Source organism: Aquarana catesbeiana, linkage group LG01, assembly GCF_042186555.1.
Source record: "Aquarana catesbeiana isolate 2022-GZ linkage group LG01, ASM4218655v1, whole genome shotgun sequence".
Lineage (NCBI taxonomy): Eukaryota > Metazoa > Chordata > Amphibia > Anura > Ranidae > Aquarana > Aquarana catesbeiana.
Window position 1 is genome coordinate 38,720,311 of NC_133324.1, and position 19,494 is coordinate 38,739,804.

The window sequence follows — 19,494 nt, forward strand, 5'->3', positions numbered from 1 at the left end:
TATATATATATCAACCTATATTTCCTGCCAAGGCCTTGTAACCAAGCGCAGGGAATCCTAGAAGAGGAAATATCCACGCCATTTACATTTAGATTATCTCAGTTTTTTCTTAAATTTACAAGTGTGCTTCAGTACTGGTCATAATATATTCTCCCAGATCCGTAGTAATCAATAATGGAGAAAGTGGAGAGCTGCATAACGCCTTATGCTGTTGTTAATGTGTATTGTGACCAGTTGGGTTCGCTCTGACTAACTATGCTAGTAAATGCTGCTATTCAGGAATTAATTTGTTGCCACTTTGTGGCATTTTCTATGGCTTTTATTCATTCTTGTTTTTACCAAATTCTACCAATTCTATTCCCCTATAAGGGCAGTTTATGTTTTGGGAAATTTTATAATGGAATGATTCCGCATGGGTCCCACATTGTGGATGCTGGTGGTTGTAATAACAGAAGGTCGCTGGGAGTGAGGAGTACGTGGTGTGGTTGGGGTGGTGGGAATATGAGGTAAACTTTGAGGGGATGATTCTGATGCGGTCTTTGATAGGGTGACACTGGATACCAGGTTCAGAGGTTGAGGGCTTGCTTTGGGTTCTATTGACTTCACATGTAAATGCGTCATCATGGCTTGGAGGTGTTCTTTGTCTTTAGAAAGCTGTAACTCTAATTGCGGTACAACTTGCATCTGAACTGGACATTGACCCGTGCTCCTGTCATCCAACGCATGCTCATTGTTGAGATGTTTAAGGAATGATGGAAAATCATCACACACAGCCTCGCAGCCCAGCCACTTGCATACACCGTGCCCATATAAGGGGTGATTCTGCATGTAGTCCTTGTGGGAGCTCTCTCTTTTTGGAGTGAGAACTGAGGCCTGGCCATTTTTTTATGCCTGTTGGTTGACGAGAAAGGAGGTCTTGGGGGCTGCCACCGAAGAAACACATGTCGTGGACAGGTCCAACGTGCTGTGGTTATTACAGCCACCATCTAGTGCCATGTGCGAGCTCGTCACTTCTTTCCAGAGCTGCTGCAGCTCCGCTGGAATCATGCCTTGGGCAAGAGATTGCAGTGGAAGGGCGGGCTGCCCCGGCTGGATTGAAAGGAGACCTTGATGTTGCAGTGACAGAAGGTGCTGCTGTTGCAGCTGCTGCATTTGTAGGAGCTGTTGCTGAAAAGTCAACCGCTGCATAGCCACTTGCTGCTGCTGCTGCTCTTTTGGCTGTTTTTCTACATGTTGTTGTTTTAATAACTGAAGCTGCAGCTGTTCCTGTTGTTTCTTGTAAAACTCCTGAAGCTGCTGCTGCTGGAGCATGAGGGCTTGTTGTTGCTGAAGTAAGACCTGTAGCTGTTGGGGCGTTAGCACTTGCTGCTGGTGAATTTGTTGCATTTACTGAGGAGTGATTACTTGGGGTGTCATCAGATCTAAGAGAGGGTGTCGAGGGGGGGGGAGACTACAGAGAAGAAAAGAGAAAAAGAGTTTAGTGGGGCAAGGGGTATTTAATTTGAGTACTCAAACACTTACCCACGCTGAAATATCAGTGCTTGATAAGGGTCTCAAATATGCCCCCCCTAAGAAATTAAATAAATTCCATACGTTCATCGACGTCCACAAGTATATACGCAAAATTAATATTTAAAGGTACTTGATTTCTAATCCAACACGGACAGATTATCCGATAGATACTTCAGGAACTGTACACTCGGGACTATCTAATCCTTCCCTATTCGTCCCCCCTGTCCCCATCACTCCTGCAGTAAAAATCTTTAGGGATCTCGTTCTTGATGATCTTGCAAGATTACCAGAAAAGCATATTCGACATTCACCATTGTCAAAAGAAGGATTACAATCCTTGTGTGCACGAAAAAATTTAGTGGTCCGCCCAGCAGACAAGGGAGGAGGAATAGTTGTACTGGATAGGAGCCAGTATGATGAGGAGATGTATCGGATACTGAGAGAACCGGATACTTATATGGAACTCCCCAGTAATCCTACTAGCATCTATAAAAAACAATTACAGACACTTATAACTAAAGGTTATAAATCTAAGATCTTAAACAAAAAAGAAAAAGCGTTCCTGATACCCTCTGCGCCAAGAATCCCCACTATATACTATTTGCCTAAAATCCACAAAAATCCGGTGTGCCCTCCAGGTAGGCCCATCGTGAGTGGTATTAATTCTATTACCTCAAGAATAGGCAAGTATATTGACTTTTATTTGCAGCCTATTGTAATGAAAACACCCTCTTTTTTGAAAGATACTGGTTCCACGATTAAACTTCTGGAAGGGATCCAATTGCAGGAAGGGTATATCATGGCCACAGCGGATGTGGCCTCGTTATACACGTGCATACCTCATGAGAGAGGCATAGAAGCTGTCAGACATTTCCTTTACCGGGAACAATCTCTGGCATCTTTTTAATTTGATTTTTTGATAGAACTGCTTGAATTCGCAACCAAACACAACTACTTCTGGTTCGATCAACGTTACTATCTACAACAACGTGGAGTAGCCATGGGAGCTAAATTCGCTCCGAGCCTTGCGAACCTCTTCATGGCCAAGTGGGAGGAGGATGTCGTCTATACCCAAGGAACCACTTCATTGGTTCTGTGGGCTAGATATATAGACGACATCCTCCTCCTATGGAGTGGCACTCCAGAATCATTGAAACAATTTTTCGAGTGTCTCAATACGAATGATAGAGGTATCTCCTTAACATATGAAGCTAGCGAAAATAAGATCCACTTCCTCGACTTAGAAATTAAGATTGTCAATAAACAGTTTGAATTCAATACTTATTTCAAGCCAACTGATCGAAATAGCTTTATCCCCAGGGATAGCTGTCATCACAGATCTTGGCTTAATGCAGTCCCCCGGAGTCAGTTCTTGCATCTCTGGAGGAACTGCACCAATCTAGATGTGTTTGTAGAACAAGCGAATGTCTTGAAACAACGGTTTCTCGACAAGGGATATGATGGCACCACTCTAGAATCGGACCTTCAGAGAGTCATTAGTATGGATAGAGATTCTCTCTTTGAGGCGAAACCTGAAAGAGAACCGGATTCCACATTTAAGTGGGCAATGTTAACCTCATACTCAGTGCAACATAAACAAATTAAGAATATTATGAAAAAACATTGGGGGGTCTTGAAGCAAGATAACATTCTAGGTAAAATGCTACCTGAACAAGCCAAACTAATTTTTAAGGGAGCACCATCCCTACGTGGCCTAGTAGCACCTAATGTCACTAACCCTCCAGTGCGGCCTTCATTTTTTCATAACTGGACTGGCTTCTTTCCATGTAGAAAATGTGTTGTATGCCAACATAATACACTAATGGGACGTAAATTAACAGAATTTACATCTACGGTCACAGGAAAAAGGTATACCATCAAGCCTTTTTGCACATGTACCTCTAGACATGTGGTTTATTTAATTACATGTCCATGCGGCCAACAATACGTTGACCGCACAACGCGAACTTTCACCAGAAGAGTAGGTGAACATATTGCCCTCATCAAAGGGAGGAAGTCGAAACATAGTGTACCCAGACATTTTAAGGAATTCCATAACGGTAACCCACTAGGTTCACAATTTTTAGTGATTGACCAGTACATTCCACCCTGGAGAGGGGGCGCTATGACCAGGGGTGTTTCTCGTCTAGAAACATTCTGGATACATGAGCTACAGTCCCTCTCTCCACGTGGTATGAATATGGAACTAGATATAAATGCATTTATTAATGACTCTTAGATTACATACCTACAGTAAAAATGTATGTTGTATATGTTATTATATGCACAACTCTGTGGAACTTTTTTGAGAATCCATCTCGGATTTATATTGGGTTATTTTCTTTTGTGTGAATTTATTCATTTTTTCATATATTGAATGACTCACTGATATTTTTATCACAAAGATCTCTCACACCCTCTGGCTTTTTAGGTCACACTTCATTTACTCGATGACACAGGTTTGCCACTCATGGCACTTTGATTCTTGTGTCCTTATTTGATGATATGTGCACCCTAAGATGTTAGTTTATTACGTTCTTTTTAATACATTAATGTCACTATTCACAATTTTAATTTAAAAACCTTTTGGTCTTTATTTTATGATATACACACCCTAAGGTGATGTTCACCATCACCTTCTTAAATTAACATTCCACATTTTTTCACATTATAATTTTATTCCCATTTCTCTCTTCTCTCTTTTATATTTATCTTTACCCTCATTTTCATATTTATATTCATTTTTATTTTTTATTTTATTTTATTTTATCTTTTCTCTATTTAATTCACCTATTTTCACTTTCAGTTGTATTATATTTTTTATTTATATATATATATATATATATATTTTTTTTTTTATATTTTTTATTTCTATTTTTTCATTTATTTTTGTATTTTTTTATTCTTATTTTATTATTTTTTTATTTCACTTTTATTTTATTTTTCCTACTCATCTCTAAATTTTTTTTTCTTCTTTTTTATATTTCTATCTTTTTCATTTAATTTTTCTTAATAACACTTAGGCTTCACTATCACAGTATTTTATTCATTCATTTCTATTTATTTCTCTCTTCTCCATTTTTTTGTCTCTCATTACACCTTCACGATATCACCACTCAGTGGAGTGACAATTGACATTGATACACCACTTAATATTTAGTCCTAATTATATACATTCATATATTTTATTCAATTCTACATCTATTCTTCGGTTGCACAGATCCTAGCTGACGTTACTGCGCATAGTCGAATGCTTTGCTGTATTGTCAGTATAGAGCGTAGCTGACGTCACTGCGCACTGTGGATCGCCATAACGAGGCTTGAGCCGCATGGCCTAGCCTCTGTTTACCTTTAGCGCTCCACGAGAGAGGAAGCAATGTGCGCCCGCCTCATTAGACGAGGTGACGCATGTCCGGTTACACGCTCTCTCTACCTTTGGGTATAAATTATATTATCAGATATCTTGAGCATATTGTAACCCCACTAGTTCAAGTTCTTGAGGAAGTGGTTTACATTTATGATTATACACACATTATACTTATTAGAATACTGGGATAAAATTTGGCACAATGTTGGAACGCACACAGACAAACCATAGTGAGGCTTGGAACGCACGCGGGTCCGCCATTTTGGCCAAACCCGGAAGTGCATGTTAATTGTAGATACGAGCTGGATTCTCATCAAGGGGGCCTCTATATTATATGGCATCTATATTAAGGGGTATGGCAGCAGTGGGGGAGTACCCCAGATGAAGTCTTGTAAGACGAAACGCGTCGGAAGACTCCACTGCCTGCCATAATTTTACTTGAAGCTCTTTTTTTACTACAGAAATGTAAGTTGTTTACTTGTTTTAATAAACTTGTTTTACAAACTGTATTATGCTATATGGCCCCTTTTTATTTTATATGGGCTATTCTTCTGAGATGATCCATTGGAAGGTTTGCTATCCACTATAAAGAGAGTTCCCTCACGGCTCTGGATACGTTTGGAGTTCTGCTGCCATCCAATTGGGAGATCCTTTCTTTTATTGCCTGTTGGTGATACAAGCTTGATTGACTCATTGAACGTATAATCTTATGAGTTCAATCCCTCTGGTAAGCCTTCACTCTTTCTGTGTGGAGGGTCCATCACACCTAATTGTCTGCATGTGTTATCCACGTGGTGATTAAGGAATTATATATACCCTTTGGATTAGCAACATCCTTCTGTATTTGAAGTGACATCTGAAGAGCACCAGAGACTGTATTTTTGCACATTGTGGACTGACATAGACTTTTCTTTTCATATTCTTATATATACGTTATATCACAAGCTTTCAAAATCTCTAGCGCTACACTTGTTTGTGCACTTTTAACTTTAGACAAAATCCTTATTTGTTGTGTGAGCTGCTGATGTGTTGGGTAAGCGCAGGGTTAAACTTTTTTCTTCTCTGTGTATTACTTGGGGTGTCATCATAGCCACTGAGACAGGAACCTTTTTATCTGTCTCATCTCTCTCCTCTGTAGCCAGCCCCTCTCTATTGGCAGTGGTATCCTGTAGGGGTAGTTGCTTGTCATTCCTCTTGTGGGTCTTAACTCCACTGACTTGCTGCTGGTGTATTAATAGCTGCCGTGAAACTTGAAAAGCCTGAATTTGGCTCGGTATCAGTCTCTTGGAATCCCCTGTACAGCAGAGCTCAAACTGGTGTTACTGAAGATGTGCGAGGTCTGCGGCACCTATTTCCAGAGAAGGCGTCTTGCCGTTAGAGCGCTTCTCGCGTAACGTGCACTCCAATACCATATGTACTCAAGTATAAGCTGACCCAAATATAAGACGAGGCACCTAATTTTACCACAAAAAACTGGGAAAACTTATTGACTCGAGTATAAGCCTAGGGTGAGAAATGTGCAGCTACTGTAAGTGGAAAAGAGGGTCATCAATGCCCATTTGCAGCCTTACTGTGCCATAGGTCCACCAAACTTCAAACTCAGTAGTTAAGAGTTCCTAGATGCCCCCTAGCTGCAGCTAAAATGTGGGGTCTCTGGACCCAAAGGGTCCCGAAATGACATTGCTGCAGATGGACACAGTTGACTGATTTTGGGGCCTCATATCTCGGGGCTACTTGGTGCTAGGAACCCCAAATTTGGTATGCAAACCCAGTAGAACTAGCACTACAAAATATCCAAAGCTGGGGTTCTATCTCCAAGTGGCCCGGTGATATGGGGCCCCAAATTCGGTTCAGAAAATGTCAAGCACTTCTACAGCAAAGAATGACATTTTCTGAACCGACTTTGGGGTCTTTCATGAATCCGTGCTCAAAAAGTTGTCAGGGTCATTGTCTTATTGCTGCATTGAGATTAGGTGACCAATCACTCATAAACTGTAGACGTTTAGTAGTAGCCCTGGGAGGTTTTACCCACTTCCTGACCAGGCCATTTTTTGCGATACGGCACTGTGACACTTTAACTGACAATTGTGCGGTCGTGCGACGCTGTACCCAAAAAAAAATGATGTTTTTTTCCCCACAAATAGAACTTTCTTTTGGTGGTATTTGATCACCTCTGTGGTTTTTATTTTTTATTGCGCTATAAACAAAAAAAGCATGACAATTTTGAAAAAAAAAAAAATATATATATATTTTTTACTTTCTGCTATATTACATATAAAAAAAATGTAAAAAAACTAATTTCTTCATCAATTTAGGCTTATATGTATTCTGTGACATATTTTTGGTTAAAAAATTCCAACAAGTGTATATTGATTGGTTTGAGCAAAAGTTATCACGTCTACAAATAGGGGATTGATTTAGGGACTTTTATATTTTTTTGTGATAGTTTTAACTGCCAATGGCGGCGATCTGCGTTTTTTAGCGGGACTGTGGCATTGCGGTGGACAAATCTGATACAAGTGCCACTTTTTGGGGACAGGTGACACCAATACAGTGATAATTGCTAAAAGAAATGCACTGTCACTGTATAAATGACACTGGCAGGGAAGGGGTTAACTACAGGGGTGATCAAGGGAATAAATGTGTTCCCTGGGAGGTGTTTCTAAAGCCTCGTACACACGCTTAGATTTTCGGACGACCGAACGTCTGTATTTTGTGGCATGCTAGTCTCATGTCGAAAGTGAAGAGGTTACTGACAATACGAACATTTTTCATATGACAGAATACAACGTCAGAAGTGATGTAATGTGTTGAATAGTTTTGTATGTATTCTTTCATTTCTGAGCATGCGTAGTCTTGCTCTTACGATTTTTTCAAATAAAAATCGGACGTTGAGTTCACATCCGATAATAATGTTATAGTTTGCACATCCAGCTTTTGTCTGATGAAAAAGCAAAATCAGCTGTCGAAAATACCGTACTAACGATCCGAAAATTGGCAGACAGCTCGTCGTACAAATTTTTCCATCTGATTTTCGTATCCTGTGTACGGGGCATTAACTGTGGGGGGAGTGGATTCACTGGAGGAAAAAAGAGATTGTGATTCAGCTTAGCTAATACACAATGGCTCTCTTTTCCTCCATGACAGAGCAGTGGTGTGCCTTGTTTACATTGGCACACCGCTGCTCCTTCTCTCCTGTGAATGATAAGTGGGTTGCGGCAGCCATCGCGGCCGCCGGACCCACTGATTGGCTCCTGCTGTGTCCTATCGCAGCAGGAGCAACGCTCTGGTGGCACGAGCATGCCCCCTAAACCACGTGCACAAAATCACATACAGGTACGTGATTTTGCCCACCTGGGCTGCCCTGCCACAGTAAATGTACATGGGGCGGTCCGGAAATGGTTAATAGCACAATTGTTGATAATTTGATAACCCTTTATACATACACACACGTGCAATCTGTGCTGCTTTTTTTTTTTTTTTTGTTTTACAAATTCCAGCACAAGGCAAAGTTGAGGGTTCCTGCTGTGAATCGCCCACCCAGATTGTTTTCATGTAGTTTATGGCTTATGTATGTTTTAAAGCAATGTTCCAGCCTCAAGTACCCCCATCGGGTCATGTTTTCAGGCTTCCCATTATTTTGCACAGGTGATTTTATCAGTTTCACTGCCTTAGTAATTACCGCAGCCATTTCAGGGAAATCCTGAAAACATGACCTGATGGGGGTACTTGAGTTGAGAATTTTTTTTTAAAGGACTAAAATCTGAACCCCAGGCAGATATAAAAGACAAAACTGAATGCAGCTCTATCTCTATATTCAATAGTAGATCATTACATTGGTATAAGTGCCGAGATTTTACTTGGTATCAGCTACAGACTGGGGGAGGGATAAGATCTCTCGAGGCCCGTACACACGATACAAAAATCTGAAAAATTTGTACGACGAGTTGTCTGCCGATTTTCGGATCGTTAGTACGGTGCTTTCAACAGCCGATGTTGCTTTTTCATCAGACAAAAGCTGGATGTGCAGACTATAAATTTTTTGTTGGATGTGATCACTGATCACTCAGTTCTCGGAATATTGAGGACTGAAGATGCAGTGGTCCATCAAAGAAACGTAAAGGCTAAGTTCATCTATTTTTTTTTTCTAAATTCCAGCTCCCCTATGTACCAATATAGCATTAATGTACTTCTTTTGCAGAAATAAAACAGCTTTCCATTATTTTCTACACACGCAAACCTCACTGTCTTCATGGTTTCAAAACACTTTTTCCATGACTTCTGCCTTACTTCCTGGACAGACTAGAGGTCATGACACAGGAAGGAGTTGACCAGCTGACCTCATTAGCACACACCCTGCATTCTCTACCCTCCTACCTACCCTCCCACTTCCAGGTGCATGTTTTTTAAATAAAATGCAATTAATCAGTAATTACCTTTCACACTAAATACAGAGGCAGCATTTTTTTTTTTCTTCCTTAACGTTCATCTTTCATTAAACTTTCATTTAGATTTACCAGAACTATGGATTAGGAATACTCACCTATCTATCCATTCACTCTGTATCCAATCGGACAGGCCCTTGCACTACAGAGTTGATGGTAGATCTAAAGGAGATTATACATTCAGATTATATAGTGTATGTTGAGCTCTACAGAACCCAGGACACACTTCTTCTGTTTTCAATACTAAAGCTCTGCTCCACCTAGGCTGTTATCTCATCTCTCAATTCCTGCACACTTCAAAATATCAAATGAACGATCTATGCAAGATGAAAGTTAAGGTAGGAAAAAAATAGATGCCTGTGTATTTAGTAGAGAAGGATGATCACATTTCATTTAAATAACATGCACCTGGAAGTGGGAGGGTAGGTAGGAGGGTAGAGGATGCAGGGTGTGTTCTAATGAGGCCAGCTGGTCAACTCCTTTCTGTATCATGACCTCTAGTCTGTCCAGGAAGTAAGGCAGAGGTAATGGAAAAGTGTTTTGAAATAGCCATGAAGACAGTGAGGTAAACGTAAAAAAAAAAAAAGTGAACAATGGTGAACGTATCCTTTAATGAAGCAGATGAAAGACACATCATGCTTACTTCCCTTTATTATCGGAAGATGTCCCTCAGTGCCAGGAGCACAGAACTGGCAGAAACCAGTGGGACCCAGGTATACCTCCGACGTGGAAACAAGGCTAAGCAACTCAACTATAATGCCCTGTACACACGGTCTGATTTTCCGATGGAAAATGTGTGATAGGACCTTGTTGAAATTCCGACCGTGTGTAGGCTCCATCACACATTTTCCATCGGAATTTCCGACACACAAAGTTTGAGAGCAGGCTATAAAATTTTCCTACAACAAAATCCGTTGTCGGAAATTCCGATCGTGTGTATACAAATCCGACGCACAAAGTGCCACGCATGCTCAGAATAAATTAAGAGATGAAAGCTATTGGCTACTGCCCCGTTTATAGTCCCAACGTACGTGTTTTACGTCACCGCATTCAGAACGATCGGATTTTCCGACAACTTTGTGTGAGCGTGTGTATGCAAGACAAGTTTGCGCCAACATCGGTCGGAAAAAATCCATGGATTTTGTTGTCGGAATGTCCGATCAATGTCCGACCGTGTGTATGGGGCATAAAGGAAAACATAGGAACTGGGGTGAAAGAAAATGGCAACAGGTGCTCTGACTGAAAATTTGAAATATTTGGCTTTAGCAGGAGGCAGTTTGTTCATGAAGGGCTGGAGAGCGGCACAATAATGAATGTCTGCAGGCAATAATGAAGCATGGTAGAGGTTCCTTGAAGGTTTGGGGCTGCATTTCTGCAAATGGAGTTGGAGTTCAGGTCAGGATCAATGGTATCCTCAATGAAAAGTACAGGCAGATGCACTATATTACCAAAAATATTTGGACACCTGCCTTTACACGCATATTACCTTTAATGGCATCCCAGTCTTAGTCCATAGGCTTCAATATTGAGTTGGCCCACCCTTTGCAGCTATAACAGCTTCAACTCTTCTGGGAAGGCTAACACAAAATTGGATGGAAATACCACCAACCCGCGCAAATGAAGCAATAATATATAAAATTATATAAGAGCAGCACGTTATATAAACATTAAATGGAAATAATAATTAAATAATTAACAAGTTAATTAGAACCGCGCTCTACTAAAAAGTGAAAGTGCAAAATTGGTCAATATTTCATACATACTGATAAACAGTGAAAGTGCAAAATTGGTCAATTTTTTGACACACAAACTAATAAAATACTGATATTAAATGTATTCACAACAAAAGTTTAATCATGAAAACACCACCATAAGTGTTTCCTGATGAGTGTACAAAAAGCTCAAAATTATAAACAAAAAGTGTTCAATATTGAGCAAAATCTGAAAAACTTCTGGATGCAATCTTCCTATTCAGCGATCATCAGAGGGGTTAAACTTCCACCACCAACACCGGTCACACAGTCTACTCACCGAAAAGTAGTGACTCCCACTACAGGAGTCAAAAAGCGCTTGTATTGGAAATGCCAGATGGAATTGCGGCTTAATCCGAATACTGTGTAGCTGGAAATGCTGTAACTTGACAGGACGCTGGATGGACTTAGTTGCAGAGCCTTCGGTGCAGGATAAGGTCATAAAGACCATTAATGCCATAGATTGGGAAAAATAATATAAATATTCCCATGGTGAAGTATGTAAAAAAAAAAAAAATATTAAAAAAAGTCATAAAAACGGGTAAAACTGCATGAATTACATCAAAGTTTGTGCAGACAATCCTCACACAAACAGACGCCGCTGGTGTAAGGGCGGAATTGACGTGTCACGCTCGGTATACCCTGCCGGTTACGTCAGTATGCTCTGACCTCATCAAGGGCGGACACGTCGCCTCCATCTAAATACAACCGTCAATTTAGGATATCCAATCCATTGCCATCCTTGATGATTGGAGAGAAAAATGTGATTGGGATTAGCTGTATAGATATAAACTACAAAGAACTATTAAATTATGATGTTATTGGTCAAAATTTAGAAGGGATATATGTCTAAAATTAGAAGGGGTTGCTGGTTCCTTTTCCCGGCTTTGGTAATGTTACAACGTATGCTCTCAGCATCTGGGAGGGGAAGGAAGCAGCTGCGGCAGCTGCTTTGAAGAGAGTAACGAGATGGTGCACTAGTGAGGTCTGAAATGTTTTGTAATATTCATTTGAAAACCCATCATGTGGGCTTGGAGGCCCTGCAGGATATTATTTAGGCACAAGTTGAATGCTTTTTTTCACTCTCAAGCCTAATTATTATTAATATTAATTATACAGTATTTATATAGTGCCAACAGTTTACGCAGCGCTTTACAACATTTGGACAGACGGTACAATTACAATACAATTCAATACAGGGGGAATCAGAGAGTCCTGCTCATTAGAGCTTACAATATAGGAGGGAGAGTCAAGTTATACAATAGGGCAATAGCTGTGGGGGGTGAGCTAATGTAGAAAATAGTGCAGTTGTTAGATGGAGGCAGGATAGGCTTCTCTGAAGAGGAAAGTTTTCAGGGATCGCCAAAAAGTGGATACATTTGGAGACAGTCTGACAGATTGGGGTAGTGAATTCCAGAGGATGGGCGGGGCTTGGGAGAAGTCCTGGAGGCGGATATGGGAGGAGGTGATGAGGCATCTAGAGAGCAGGAGGTCTTGGGAGGAACGAAGAGGGCGATTAGATAGTATTTTGAGACTAGGCTAGTGATGTAGCTGGTGGCAGAGTTGTGGATGGCTTTGTAACTTATTGTTATTATTTTGAATTGAATTTGTTGGGCAAGTGACAACCAATGGAGGGATTGGCAGAGAGGGGTAGAAGACACTGTGCAGTTTGTAAGGTGGATGAGTCTGGCAGCAGCATCCATGGTGGACTGAAGGGGGAATAGTCTATTTAAAGGTAAGCCAATGAGGAGGGAGTTGCAGTAGTAAAGGCAAGAGATAACCAAGGAGTGAATCAGGAGCTTTGTGGTTTCATTGGTTAGAAAGGGACGTAGTTTAGAGATGTTGCAGAGGCTGAGGCGGTAAGCTTTGGAAAGTGATTGGATGTGGGGCTGAAAGGAGAGTTCAGAGTCCAGAATAACACCTAGCACGCTGACATGTGGGGATGGGTGGATGGTTGTGCAGTCTAATTGGATTTGCAGTCTAATGATTTTTGCAGTCTAATTGGATAAATAGCCCATGGATGAATGTACAGTATCAGTGACCGAGGGGTCATTAACCTGGAAACATTAGTGAAGATGCTGAGAGAGAATACAAGTATTGGAGGGGTCTTGGAAAAGTTTTGCATTGCAACACCATGCTCTAGAGCTGGCACACACATCCTTATTTGTGATTTTGATCATAATGGCCGCGTGGTTGGACCATGTGATATAGGCTATATCAGCTGGGGATACCCTTTGTAGTAGCCATTTATCTACTGGGAGCATGTCTTTAAGGGAGTACGTAGTGTGCCTAGCCAAGTAGTAAGTATAGTTTTTTTCATGATCATGTAGACGGCTCAATGCATCATACAGTTCCTCCTGGTGCAGCAGGGTCTGAAGTGTCAGGGAAAATTTAAGCTTCTCCCTATAAGCATATAATTTCTTTGTGCTTAAAAGCACAAAGAGCTCTCTTATACAATGTTGTGAAAGCGCGCTCGTTTATCTCTCCAAGTAACACAAACAGATGCTGGTATCACCTCGAGCTCAGTATCATCCTGCACAAGGTAGCCAAGCTGCTTTTATTTATACTAAACACATGGATAACAAAAGAGGCTGCTGACTTCAGAATCAGTCAGACACTTGTATTCATTCAAAAGAACCAATGACACGCATGCATATATTCAAATAGAAATGCAGTAGTGATGTGTGCAGACGGTGGTGTGCAAAACCATGCGGCGTGCACATGGATCCAAACACAACCGTGTGCACACTCCCACTGCTACCAATGATGCGAGCCATACTACATTATGGCCCAGTGGGCCATAATTTGTATGGTTATACTATGATTCCCAAGTACTCAGACCTGCTTACTTAGGAGTTTAAATGCCAGTTCCCTGGTGAGGCATAAACAAACATCCTTAAAAGAGCAAACAGATCCGTCGTGTCCACGGGAAGGTTTCCGCATCCAATGGTCTTTAAGCAGCGTCTGTCTGTGTGAATACCCTCGCATAAGTGTATACAGCAATACAGACACTGGGGGGCATCTGACAACATACATTAATAAAAATTTCCACAACAGCTCCTACTCTTTGTCATATGCTCCCATGGGTTCCTCGATGAATCTTGATCTTCTTTTTACACCTGGAAATGAATCAGTCCTTACAGTCCATAAAAAATAAAAACACAGCTTGACATGTAGACTCTGTTCTTCAGGAGAAATTACTTAAAGGGAGGACATGGCATGTTGAGCTGTAGTAATCGCCGGTTGGTCTGGGATCCTCTGTGTCTTGTATGTGGGCTGGGCTTCGGGGTTTCTCATCTCGGTAAGGAAGATGTGGTCATCTGCTCGGGCTCTGTTCACTCGTTCAATTAGGCAACAGGAGCACCTCATCACGACATATAGAAGGAATAGAAATAAAAACAACATGAGTATATATACCCCTACTTCCTTCCACCATGATCCGATGGAAAATAAAAAATCCCACAAGTTTCCCAAACCGTTAAAAGCATTCCAACCTTCATTAGCTATAGCTCTGGCTTTGCCTTGCAGGGATCTGAACCTTATCTATATGGGCCTGAACTTTGTCACTACTATCCTCGATCCAGGTATAACAATCATTACTTATGAATTCCCAGAAACCCCCCTTGGGCTGTGGGAACTTCCTTGTAGCTTCAACAGTTACATGAAACATCCCATCCTCAATGGACGAGAAATTTTTTAATCGTTTCATAAGCTCAAGCCCCCACCGTGCACAAGCAATTCCCTTCCAGCTGTCCCTGCCATTCTCACCTTCTCTCGCGCCATCAGATCCTCACGATCGACTGCGACATAAGATGCTCGGACGAGTTTCACCAGCACACATGAACCTTTTGCTTTAGGGGAATTACCTTATAAGCTTCCGCATTAATACCAAACTAAAGTTGAAGCACACTTGTGGGCTACCTACCCTGTTTCCCCGAAAATAAGACCTAGCATGATTGTCAGTGATGGCTGCAATATAAGCCCTACCCCCCAAATAAGCCCTACCCTGTTTCCCCGAAAATGAGCCCTACCCTGAAAATAAGACCTACAAGGACTTTAACTAGGGCTTATTTGGGGAGTAGGGCTTATATTGCAGCCATCACCGACAATCACGCTAGGTCTTATTTTTGGGGAAACAGGGTAGTTGTCCTGATACCAAAGCTGCCAAGAACCAGAGCTATTGTTAAAATTATAATGAATTGTACCCTCTATAAATGTAACGTTAAATTCTATTGATAATTTTCTTTTACTAGTTTGTCAAAACTCCTCACACCAATATGAACATCACATATAGCATGTACCGCACCATGTGTCCTGTTCCCTTTCTTAGCTAGTTGTAAAATACACTTTAAAAATATAAATAAACAAAGATACTCCTCAACCTTTGATGTAGTTGAGCAGCTTCTTGCAGTGGCTGGTCACGTCCATCAAGCTTCTTTACAATGACCCGGTCACCTGGTTAGAAAGAATGTAAACTGGTTACTGTGTCAGGGTCCAGGAGGGACTCATGAACCCTGTGGTGGACCTTTTGAAGTTCATGTTACAGTGACTGCACCCAGCCCATCAGCTGAGAATGTTGACAGCTGCCGAGGAAAGTAAAACTTTGGACTTGGTTGACCTCCAAGCAAACCTCATATGGCAATAAAATCGAAAATGTAGCGCTAAATAAGACAATAACTTAAAACTAAATATAATAGTCCATAGAAGCAAATGAAGAGTAGAGATAAGATAAAACCTCCACCAAAACTTCCGTGTGCAAGGGATGAGCACACCACACCCACAAGTGCTATCAATCTGCTTACCAGAAGGATATGAGAAACAAGCGATGTATTAATATGGTACAAAGGCTCAGCAGTAAATCCAATTGGCACACTCCATCATGGACAGACAGATTGAGTTGTCACATATCACCAGGAGCTCAAGTTTCACATGGGACGATGAATAAATGATGCGATCATAAGCAGGATAACCCAATAAGAAGAAAGTAACAATAGTGAAGCCCGTATGGGTAAAATACACGTTTTTATTGTAGTCTACTTACAGGCGTCAATAGAACAACATCACAGAATAAAAGAAATGGTCCGCGGCTCAACAGCGTGCTTGTATCAGCCAGCCTGACATGTTTCATCCTATGTGGATATCATCAGAGGCGTGGCCGATGATGCAAGCACACACAAATATATGGTGAACAACCTAAGTCACGCTGCCCCCTGATAGGACAGCTTGACAAATACAACAGCTGTTTTGCATGACGAATCCAGCTATGGAATAGACAATGAAAATAGATCCCGTTCGGCCGCACATGCGCATGTTCAGGGCAGGAACATGAAGCCAGCTGAGTGAGCGGAACGGCATGAGTGATGCCGTCGCTCCTAGAGATGTAAACAACATGGCCGCGCATGCGCAACACGGCCGCGCGTTCCATCAGGGCAGGAACATGAAACTAGCCGAGTGAGTGGAACGGCGTGCGTGACGCTGTCATTCCTAAAGGAGTAAACAACACGGCTGCACATGCGCACCACGGTCACGTCACACAGGGGACATGTAGTAAACAGTACATCACAGGGCCGCATATGTGCAAAACGGCCGGACAACTAGACAGCGAAAATACTCAAAATAGCCTAGCTGTTTTATTTAAAATAAAAACAGAGAATCAACGTCGGCGAAAATTACTAACACCGCGTCAATGGACTGTACACATACATTAGAATTCCACATTAATAGATAATTGTCTCAAAAATACAATATGATATACATGGATAAAAAAGAATATTCAAATCTATATTTTATCTAAAATAAGGATAAACGTGTATTCCTGAAGGGCCATTAACCGCATTGAAGAGAGGATAAGGAGGCTCTCGAAACAATGCTGCAATTAAACAGTCTTAGTCCCCAAAGAACACATATATCATTCCTAAAACCTAAAGGATGTATATATTAAGGAAGCTGAATAAAAAAATAAAAATATTAAAATGATAAAAAAGTGAAGGTGAATAAAACCATGACAAAATATACAAACACCCTCCCCTAGGTGTTAATATATGTAAAATTTAGCTATTATTAATAAAACAATTTATATCCCAATCGACATTCATGCCAAAAGGGTATAACATTTTAAATCATAAATCAACCGGGTTTCGAGTTTAGAGATTTCCCGTTTGGATGAACTACCACGCCAGTATGGATTGAATCTATCAATGGCCACAAAAGTAGTCCCCTTAGGATTCTGACCGTGACACTCCAAGTAATGTCGAGAAACGGTGTGTTTCGGAAATCCCTTTTTGATATTTGTGATGTGCTCATTTACCCTAACGTGCATAGCCCGTGTAGTGCGGCCCACATATTGCAGGCCACAGGGGCAAATTAATAAGTATACCACGTTGAGTGAGGTGCAAGTGATATATGTCAAAAATCCTACCCGTAGTGTGAAATTTAAATTGACATATTTTCCTACTTTTATCATTATTGATGGCACAAACATTACAACACCGGCAGGGATAATAGCCTTTAGATTTTTGAAAAAAAGACACTCTCAAAATATTGGGTGCAACTTGGAGTTTAAGAGGGGGAACTCCTCTAATTATGACCTGTGGCCAATCAGGAAGTACTGGACCCAAGAATTTATCATTTTTAAGGACTCCCCAATGCTTGGTAAGATTTTTTTTAATCTCAGAATGTTGTTGAGAATAAGTGGTGATCATTGAGAAATTATAATTAATCTCACTTGGTAAGGGTTTTTTCTTAATCTGTAGGATGGAGGCACGATCCATACTCCCCACTTCATTAATCACTACATTCAAATCATTAGGTAGGTATCCTTTCTCAATGAATCTCTCTTTCAAGGTGGCAGCCTGTGTGAGGAAATCTTCCTTACCGGGTTGTTGTTAAGCTGGTGCACAAAAGTGGTGAGTGATATCATATCGCCATCCCACAGGAGGATGTCGTCTATATAGCTACCCGAGAAGATCAATTCTGATTGTCTGTTGGAATAGACGACATCCTCCTCCCATTTGGCCATAAATAAATTGGCAATACTGGGTGCGAATTTTGCACCCATGGCGACCCCTCCGTTCTGGGGGTAGTGAGTACCTCCAAACCAGAAGTAATTATGGGTCATGGTTCAAAAAATCTAAAATGAAATCTCATTGAGCAGAAATCAACTCAGCATCTCTCCTCAAAAACAGCTCCACAGCTTCTAAACTGTCTGAGTGGGAAATAATAGTATAAAGGGACGCCACGTCCGCAGTAGCCATAATGTATCCCTCTTTCCACTCCAAATTCTCAAAACTGCTAATCACTTGCGCAGAATCTTTGATATAAGAGGGTGTACCAGATACTAGGGGTTGTACTCCCGTCAGCTCAATTTTAAGACCCACTTTAAGCCAACTGACCGCAACAGTTTCATATCCACCGACAGTTGCCACCATAGGTCTTGGCTTAAATCAGTCCCCCACAGCCAGTTCTTGAGGCTGCGGAGGAACTGTACTACCATTGAGACATTTCAAACACAGGCGTTATGCTTAAAACAAAAATTCATCGATAAAGGATATGATATAACTACCTTGGAATCAGAAATACAGTATGCTACACATATCGATAGGAGAACATTGTTGACTCCTAAAAACTCTCATTCCCCCAATGACACTTATAAATGCTCCTTGCTGACTTCCTATTCGACTCAGCATAGGGACATTAAAACCATTATGGAACGTCATTGGGGAATATTGGAAAATGACCATATACTGAACAACATATTATCTGATAAACCTAAGATTATTTATAGAGGAGCCCCTTCTCTACAAGGTAGGGTTGCCCCCAACATAATAGATCCCCCTAAATGTCAGTCTTTTTTCCATGAAATAGTGGGATACTTCCCATGTAAGAAATGCAAAGTGTGTCATTACAACATCAGTGGTAGACAAAAAACATTGGAGTTTCGGTCCAATGTAACCAACAAAACATATTCAATTAAGAAGTTTTGTACTTGTGCAACTAAAAATGTGGTCTATCTTATTACCTGCCCATGTGGAAAACATTATGTGGGCCGTACCACTAGGGCGTTCTCCACTCGGGTAGGTGAACACATAACAAAGATTCTAGGTGGCGATACTAAACACACTGTCCCTAGACACTACAGACAGCATCACAACCGAGACCCCTCTAGATCACAATTTTTGATCATTGACCGGTATGTCCCCCCCTGGCGTGGAGGGGCTTCTACTCGTGGTGTATCCCAATTAGAGACATGCTGGATATATGAAATCCAGTCCCATACGCCACTGGGACTCAATGTCGAGTGGGACATCAATGCCTTTATTAACCAATCCTAAATAATTATTGGCCTTCTCTTCCCCTTCTCTCCATTATCTTTCCAACCAATAATAATTTTTTCACCATCATTTCTTTTATTAGTATTCAT

At 41.1% G+C, this 19,494-nt stretch overlaps 1 protein-coding gene and 1 pseudogene across 1 annotated transcript in view; one reads left to right on the forward strand and one right to left on the reverse strand.

Annotated features, from left to right (window-relative positions):
• Positions 1-19,494, forward strand: part of LOC141127181 (vomeronasal type-2 receptor 26-like) — a 172,607-nt gene that overhangs the window by 20,461 nt on the left and 132,652 nt on the right. The window lies entirely within an intron of this gene.
• On the reverse strand, positions 376-1,411 carry LOC141124074 (forkhead box protein P1-like; annotated as a pseudogene).